General features: G+C 39.6%; 1 pseudogene; it reads left to right on the top strand.

The window, feature by feature from the left end:
• Positions 1 to 6,666: 6,666 nt before the first annotated feature.
• Positions 6,667 to 7,594, top strand: LOC129504127 (60S ribosomal protein L18a-like; annotated as a pseudogene).
• Positions 7,595 to 8,764: the final 1,170 nt, after the last annotated feature.

The raw sequence follows: 8,764 nt of genomic DNA, 5'->3' as shown, positions 1-8,764 counted from the left end.
TCCCAGTATTTGGAGTGTACCTTAGAGCCACGGTCCCCAGGACCTAAACCAATCAAAATCAAATAAGCCAAAGAAAGACCCCATGGAAGGAGTTCACTTTTTTAAACCAAACAGTTTTAACCTCCCCAGGAGGGTAAATCCAGACATAGCAGGTGGTGTTGGACACTGCACAAACACCTCCATGATCAGCTAAAAGATAATCAAGAGTTATTCAATTATTAAGGATAATTTTAACCAGAGAGTCTAAGGATTTTGGGGGGGCTGCTGTTGCTTTAGCAGCAGATTTTGTAATGATTTTAAGAATTAATAAGTTTTTGTTCAAAGCTTCATTTGCATTTATCCCTAACCAGAGAAATAGGAACCTGCCAAAAGTAGTATCCTTTTTTTGTTTTAAAGGTTTTTGTTTGTTTGTTTGTTTGTTTTAATTTAGCTATTCATGAGAGACAGAGAGAGAGAGAGAGAGAGGCAGATACATAGGCAGAGGGAGAGGTAGGCTCCATGCAGGGGGCCCGATGTGGGACTCAATCCTGGGACTCCGGGATCATACCCTGAGTCAAAGACAGATGCTCAACTGCTGAGCCACCCAGGCATGCCAAGAAGTATCCTTTTTAATTTAACTAGGTAAATTTAGGGACGCCTGGGTGGCTCAGCTGTGTATCTCTCAGGAATAAATAAATAAAATCTTTTAAAAACAATGTAAATGTAGAAGAGTTACCAATGAGATTGTCACCAGCTAGACCCCAAGACCTGACTTTTACTGCCCACCTGCTTATACCCACCAACCCTTTGTCCCATGTTTTTCCTTTAGCTCATCTTTCCAGCTTATCTCTTAACTCAGGCAAGAGACCTGAGTGGCATAGCTCCATGATGGAAACTGAAACTGCCCTTTAAGCAGTAATGACTGCTCTGACAAGACCTCCAGCTGGCCCAGACCACCCAGACCAGTTGAAGCTCAACCTCCAACTCACACCTGTGCAGATGGACCAGGGAGTCACCCATGGAGACTGATGACAGCTACCTTTACCTCATTATAATGCCAAAATCTCTGCCCAAGGACAAGCATAAGCCTCACTGACATAACATACAATGTATGTATAGGCATGTTTCCTTAAGGCACATGCACACCTCTACCTACAAGAATCCCCATGATATCCTATGCTGCAAATCAAGTTTATTATATGTGACTACTCCACTTGATATAGTTTCTGTGACTCACCAAAGGAGCAAACTCATGTTTGTTCAGTTGTAAGATGTCTTATTTTATTTGTGAAAAATCGGAGGCACAGTTAGATTTTTTCCCCCACCCTGAATAAAAGAGGTAACCATGGGGCACCTTGATGGCTCAGTGGTTGAGCATTTGCCTTTGACTCAGGTAATGATCTTGGGGTCCTGGGATCAAGTCCCACATCGGGCTTCCTGCAGGGAGCCTGCTTCTCCCTCTGCTTATGTCTCTGTCTCTTTCCATGTGTCTCTCATAAATAAATAAAGCTTAAAAATAAATAAAATAATAAAATAAAATAAAATAAAATAAAATAGGTCACCCATCCCCCCCTTAGCAATGACCTGGGAGATACCTCTGGGGAAGCCATCCTTTTGGGCCAGTGCCAGAAAAGGACAGGAGAAGAAAGAGGAGGGTTTTGTGTTTAAAGTGTGATGTCTTGATCCAGCATCTGGGGTGGAGGCAGTCTACACCTTGATGTCAGCTACTTTTCTTCCGTCAATTTGATTTAGAGGTCTCTAGCAACTTTTCATTTTACAGCTGGGCCAGTGGTCAGGAGCACTTGGGACAACCCCTTTAAGGGCATGAGGGCTGTTTTTCTCTGATGATGTTTTACAATACCAAGTTATTAGGCTCTCGACTATAAAAAAAAACAGGTTTCTCTTTTTTTTTAAGATTTTATTTATTTATTTGAGACAGAACACAAGCAGGGTAGGGAGCAGAGAGAGAAGCAGGCTCCCCACTGAGCTGGGAGCCCAACTCAGAGCCCAACCCAGGACCCTGGGATCATGACCTGAGCTGAAAGCAGACACTTAACCAACTGAGCCACCCAGGTGCCCCCAGACAGGTTTCTTTTAACAGGATCCAGGAAAGCTTCTTAACCTGTTGATGACAGGCTTGAGCATAAAACATTAGAGACTTATAGTAGCTGGCCATATTAGCATGAAATAGCAGGGATCAGTAGAAGGTTGTAGAATGATAGAATTTCTAGAATTTTGCAAGGTTTTGTTAAGGCTCTAGTGATTTGTCCGGTGAAGTGGGTGTCTTGACTCCTAGAGATGATGGAAAGTACACCTCAATAAGAAACATTTTTTTTAGACTCCATTTACTTATTCATGAGAGACAGAGAGAGGCAAAGATGTAGGCAAAGGGAGAAGCAGGCTCCCTGCCCGATTCAGGACTCAATCCCAGGACTCAGATCATGCTCTGAGCCAAAGGCCGATGCTCAACCACTGAGCCACCCAAGTACCCTAGGAAACTTTTTTTTTTTAAAACCAGTTTTTTGTTTCTGTTTGGTTTTACTGTGAAGACATCAGCCTTGTAGCAAGGAAAGATTTAAACCCACCTGAAAAGCACATGTACAAGTATATACTGATAATTCTTACTAAGTGGCAGCTTAATAAAGTCCAGTTGCAGGTATTAAAATTTTATAGAAGTCTCTACACTAATGCCTATTTATAACCTAAGTCCTCTTAAATGTACAATGGTGGGCAAAGGAGGACAAAAACTGAAAATTGGGCTTTGTCAAGGAGCCAAAAAAGAAGCAAGCAACTGTCTTGGGCTTCTCATAGTCCTGTTTCTTAAATTTATAACCACTGTGTATCTATATTAATACTAATTTTTTCAGATGCAGACTGTTGCCATGTCACAAGGACATTACGATGGCAAAAGTGTGGCAAAAAGGGGCCATTTGTGCAACAGAATGGACTTTATCTGTATGTGCCACAATCTTACAAATATAAAAAAGGCTTAGTATTATTTATTTGACAATATTTTCTATGTAATTTACATAGTAAATAAGCCTAATTAGTTTTACAACTCTTTTGTAATATTTCAGGTCAAAGAGACTTAAGAATTTGATTTTGGGAAGTTTGTCAAAAATATTTGTTTTAAAGTTTTTAAGCACTTATCTAAATAGGGTCTTGGATCATTATAAAACTTGATATTTAAAAGATAAAGAGACTTATAAAAACCTTATCAAAAGCAGATTAAAAGTCCAAGAAAACTTTGTTCTTTTAACAGAAGACTGGGACACCTGGGTGGCTCAGCGGTTGAGTGTTTGCCTTTGGCTCAGGGCATGATCCTAGAGTCCTGGGATGGAGTCCCACATTGGGCTCTCAGCATGCTGCCTGCTCCTCTCTCTGCCTTTGTCTCTGCCTCTCTCTTTCTGTGTCTCTCATGAATAAATAAATAAAATCTTAAAAAAAAGACCAAATTTTAACTTTGTACCAGCTTAATTTTGATATTAAAACTTATTTTTTAATAAATTTATTTTAATCTTAGCCACCTTGACCACACATTAAAATTTTTTGAGAGGTTTTTTTTCTATATTCTGATTTCATCCTATTACTGAAATCCAAGTTCATCTGCTCAACCCCCAAAAGCTAATACTTGAGAGACAAGTGTTGGTCTGAAAGGAAGGGTTGCTAAGGGTGCCTGGGTGGCTCAGTCAGTTAAGTGACTGGCTATTGGTTTTGGCTCAGGTCACCATCTCAGAGTGGTGAGATGGAGCCCTGAGCCCATACTCAGACTTTCTGAGCATGGAGTCTGTTTAGGATTCTCTCTCTCTCTCTCTCTGCCCCCCTCCGCCCCTCCCTCTGCTCACTCTCCCTTTGTGCACTCATTCTTTCTCTTTCTCTCTCTCAAAAATAAATAAATCTTATCTAAAAATTTAAAAAGGAAAGGTTGCTTTATTCATGAGGCCAGGCAACCTAATGTCCAAAGACCATCTCCACAAAGTCCTCGACCAAGCAGGGTGTTTTTAAGGGGAAGGCACTAGAAAGTGGTAGGGTCCACATGCAGGGGAAGCATTCTTAATGTGATCTCAAGTGGACTTGCCGGCATAAGGGGAGGCTGTTCAGAAATGTAGTCAAGCTGGATCTTCTACGAATAGGTTGTTCTTTGTTTCCCCCCAGGCCAGTGTTCTGTTGAAATCTCAAAGAAGCTATAATTAGTCAAGCTATAAGCTAGATGGCACAGGTCAGTGAGTTAGAGATATGTAGCCTTCAAACTGCTTAGAATACAATTACACAGTGTTTCCATGTCAAACCAACCTTATTTTAGGACAAAATTATTATTATTATTATTATTATTATTATTATTATATTACTATTATTTGTGGGCCATCCCAATTAGGTGGGGGCTGGTGGCACAGGTGGTGAAAGAATTCAGCCAGAATTCAAGGCAGCAAAAAGAGATAGAAGTTTATTGAATACACTGCAAGGGAGTGGTGGGCAGGGCAACAAAGGAGACACCGACTGTAACAAGACAGTGGTGAGGGGCCACAGTTATCGGGCACAGTGAGTAGGTATGAGAATGCATGAAATCGTCCCTTTTTTGGTAATCTTAGGAACTGAGCCTAGTCCTAATTGGTCAGTTAGGGCCTATGGCTATTTTGAGGTGGGTTGCTTGAGCCTATTTGCATTACATATTTACATTCAGCCCAGCAGTCACTGTGAGCCCTTTTGCCTTACTCAGGTTTTCACTGCTCAAGCTTGTTGCTTAAAAGTAGCCTCTAAATTATTATTATTCTGAAAACATATCTCATTTTCCTGACATAGGGAGATGTTTCTTATTGTTTTTAGTAGTTTTAATTACACATTAATCAGAATTTTTAACCTTAGAAACCTTGGTTTCTAGTTACAGGTGCCAAGGGCAGGTCATCCTAAGGCCACTCTGGTGAATGTTATTTTGAGTTAAAAGCAATTAAAACCCAAAAGATTTGGGAAAAGCTCTTCATGTCTCTCTCAACTGCCTGCTTGTACTAAGAGAGCTATTAAGAGTCTCTTTCCTTAAGTAATTTACCTACATCATAGAGCAACCTTTGCCTTCCAAATATCTCCTCTCACCTTCCTGCTAACGGTTCTTCTCCTCCTTGTATCCTCAGACCTCATCCATCCCCTTAGCTCATATAAGCCTCATGTTGCCTCATTGTCTTTGGAATTTCTATGTCTATGTGGATTTCCTGTGCATATGCCATTAAATTAGATTTTCTCCTCTATATGTGTCACATGTCAATTTGATTCTTAGTCCAGCTAGAAGGACCTTGAAGGATAAAGGAAATTCATCCTCCTTGACAAATTGAAAACTAAGTAAGCAATTGTGATCAGTCTGGCATATAATTTTCACATCTTCAAATTAATAAATATTTTAAATTTTTAGAAGCATGTGTCTTTTTAACTTAATGTAACAGTAACATATTTAAATAATTTTAGCTTCTCTTTACTAGGAAGCCAAAAGTAGATAAACCTGTGTTTAGTAATTAGTGTTAGAGTATTTTGTCTTATTTGGAAATACTCTATATATTTAATGAATTTAACTTAACCAATTATTTGCCCAAAAACTTTGAGGAAACTATTGTTGGGGAGGACCCTGATCCCTTACCTAAATTTTTTAATTTATCCATTTGTTTGGGATGCCTGGGTGGCTCAGTGGTTGAGCATCTGCCTTCAGCTCAGGGCCTGATTCTGGAGACCCAGGATTGAGCCCCACATCAGGCTTCCTGCATGGAGCCTGCTTCTCCCTCTGCCTGTGTCTCTGTCTCTCTCTCTGTGTTTTTCATGAATAAATAAATAAAATATTTTTTAACCCATTTGTTTTTAACAATTGTATTTAGATTACTTACAAAGACTTTATGAACATTAGACAAAGTCAGTCATTATTTTAAGCCATAATTTTTGTGTTAATAGATAAGAGATAACAAAGTTATTTGGCTAGTAAACTTACGTAGATAAAAGTTTTACATTTAATGTTCATAACTCTAAGGACATGTTTCATTTTAATTAAGCCATCAATCCCAGACTAGCTTTATATAAAAAAGGAATTTTTTTAGATCACATGGACTTGAAAAGCATTTGGGTTAGTTTTTATATTTTCGAGTTTTTAATTTACAAGCCCAATTCTTACAAACACTTGTTTGTTCTTTAAATGAACTAAATAGAGCCCTTTTGTAAGCTAATTTTAGCAATACAATCAGGAGGTAGAAACACACTTCCAACCCATACAAGGACCACATGTGAACATGTAAGATAGACATACCTTATAGCTTCTGTTTGAAAATTCTGCTATGAAATAAATACAAAATTTACTAGTTATAAAGTTTGGATTTGAAAAAGAATTTTAGTAGATGAAATACGTTTATTGATCCAGATCGCTAAAACTTTTTTTTTTTAATTTTTTTTTTTATTCATTTGAAAGAAAGAGAGAAAGAAGCAAGCATGAGCCAGGTAAAGCGCAGAGGGAGAGGGAGTAGGACAAGCAGACTCCTGCTGAGCAAGGAGCCCGAAACAGGCTCAGTTTCACAACCCTGGAGGATCAGGACCCTGGGATCAGGACCTGAGCCAAAAGCAGGTGCTTAATGGACTGAGCCTCCCAGGCAGCCTCCCTAGAGCTTTTTAAAAATATATTTATGGTCTTTCGTGGGTGGGGACAAGAACAGAGCGTGCACCATGAAGGCGTCAGGCACATTGCCAGAGTACAAGGTGGTGGGGGCACTGCCTACAGACCCCCAAATGCCCCAGTCCACCCCTCTATTGCATGAATATCTTTGCACCTAATCATGTTGTTGCAGAGTCCCACTTCTGGTACTTTTGTGAGATCGTTTGAGTGTGACAATCAAGAAAGAATTCTGAAGAAGTGTTCTGGTACAGCTTAGTAAGTTTATTTAAGTAGCAAGGGGAAAGGACCCGTGGACAGAAAAAGCTGCATTCTTTCTATATGAAGCTGGTGGTTATATGCTTAGTGCTCAAGGGGGAGGGAACGTGCAGGAAGAATTAGATCATAAATATCTTCTTTGAATTTCTACTTCTAAAACTACTTTCGCAAGATTTCTTTGGCACTTATCATTTAGCTTGATATTCACTATTGGTGAGACATACAGGCAGTCGTGAGACCCTTTAAGAATGTAGCACCCAGCACCTATTTGATCTTTGTCAAAACTATGCAGGCTATAGGTCAGCCGTCTGAGCTAACGGTGAATAATTTTCTTCTTTTATCCTTCATCACTTTGTGTCTCAGCTGAACAAGCTGAAGAAGTCTTCAAGGGAAATTGTGTACTGGACAGGTGTTCAAAAAATCCCCAACGTGGGTGAAGGACTTTGGCATCTGGCTGTGCTACGACTCCCACGGTGGCACCGACAACACATACAGACAGTACCGGGACCTACCACTGCTGGCGATGTCACCCAGTGCTACCAAGACAGGGGTGTCTGGCACCCTATTCAAGTACACTTGGTCCAGATCACGAAGGTAGAGGAGACTGCAGCCAGCAAGTGCTGCTCACGAGATGCCAAAATCTAATTCCCAATACCCCACTGGGTCCTACCTTGCCAGCACAAGCCATGCTTCACCACCAGGAGACCCAACACCTTCTCTTAGATGCAGAGCTTCCCTGTCCCCAGGTCTGCCCAAATAAACTCCTTGGAAAAAAACAAAACAACAAGATAATAATATATTTATAGATAGATACATACAGACGTAGATACATGGATTTGTGGAGAAGACACTTAAGATTTATATTTGTCCTTGGCAAATAAAGTTTTAAGTGGACTTTCCTCCTCGTTTTTCTTGATCAGCATTACCTCCCTGGAATTTGCATTTTAAGGACATGGACTAGATTAAGAATTTCTGGAAAAGACGAGGCAGATACCGTGTATTTACAGCACGAAGGTACAGAAGGAAAAGACAAGCACTTTCTAGAAGGACTTTCCTTCTCTTAAGGCCAGAATTTTTACAACACTTATAAGCCTTTTAAGATAAATAAGGGAGGTTTTGGGACTAGTAAAAAGGATTGGTCTTTGAGTTACTTTTGGAGTCACACCTCTGGGCCTGTAACGACTAGATCTGTAAGACAGCCATTTTTCATTTCTCAAAGAACTGGATTGTCGTCTAAATAATATCAAAGGACTGACACCACCCATCTAGCAATGAGAAAGTTTTCTTTTCCTGTGGTTACATTTAGCTTAGCAGAGAAAGCCTTAAAAATTTTTATCAGGCTCCAAATATTAGCTTTTAATTTGACCAAACTTCTGATAATGTTATTACATTTTCAAAATATCTTGTTCAATTTTAGCTGGCACAAACAGTAAAGATTGCTGGCAGTATTAAGCAGCCTCATGAACTCGAGAGGGGTCCTCAAAGAGGGTGTAAAAGGTATTATTTTTACGGGATTTAGAGCCACTCCCAAAGATAGTACAGGCCAGGCCAGACGGGCAAAAAGCCAAACCACATTAAGATGCAAAAGGAGATGAGCAAGGAAACAGCTATTCCCAGGAGAAAAAAGATTAATAGCCAACGAGGTTTGGATTTGGAAAGAAAGGGATAATGTGAATTTTTATTTCCCTCTCTCAACTGGACTCAGGAAGTAATCTATTAAAAAAAAAAGAACAAAAACAAACTTTTGGGGCTTCTCTCAAAGTTTACTTTTTTTTTTTTTTTTTTTTTTTTACTATAGCCCTTAGTCTTTGACCAAGGAGTGAAGAATATCTAAGGAGGATCACTTGTAACTTCAGGCGGCTTTATTTTAAGAGGTAACTCTTTCTTCAGAAT

Source organism: Nyctereutes procyonoides, unplaced genomic scaffold (genome assembly GCF_905146905.1).
Source record: "Nyctereutes procyonoides isolate TBG_1078 unplaced genomic scaffold, NYPRO_anot_genome, whole genome shotgun sequence".
NCBI classification, from domain to species: domain Eukaryota; kingdom Metazoa; phylum Chordata; class Mammalia; order Carnivora; family Canidae; genus Nyctereutes; species Nyctereutes procyonoides.
Note: the sequence above shows the minus strand (reverse complement) of the source record. Positions and strands in the feature narration are given on the sequence as shown.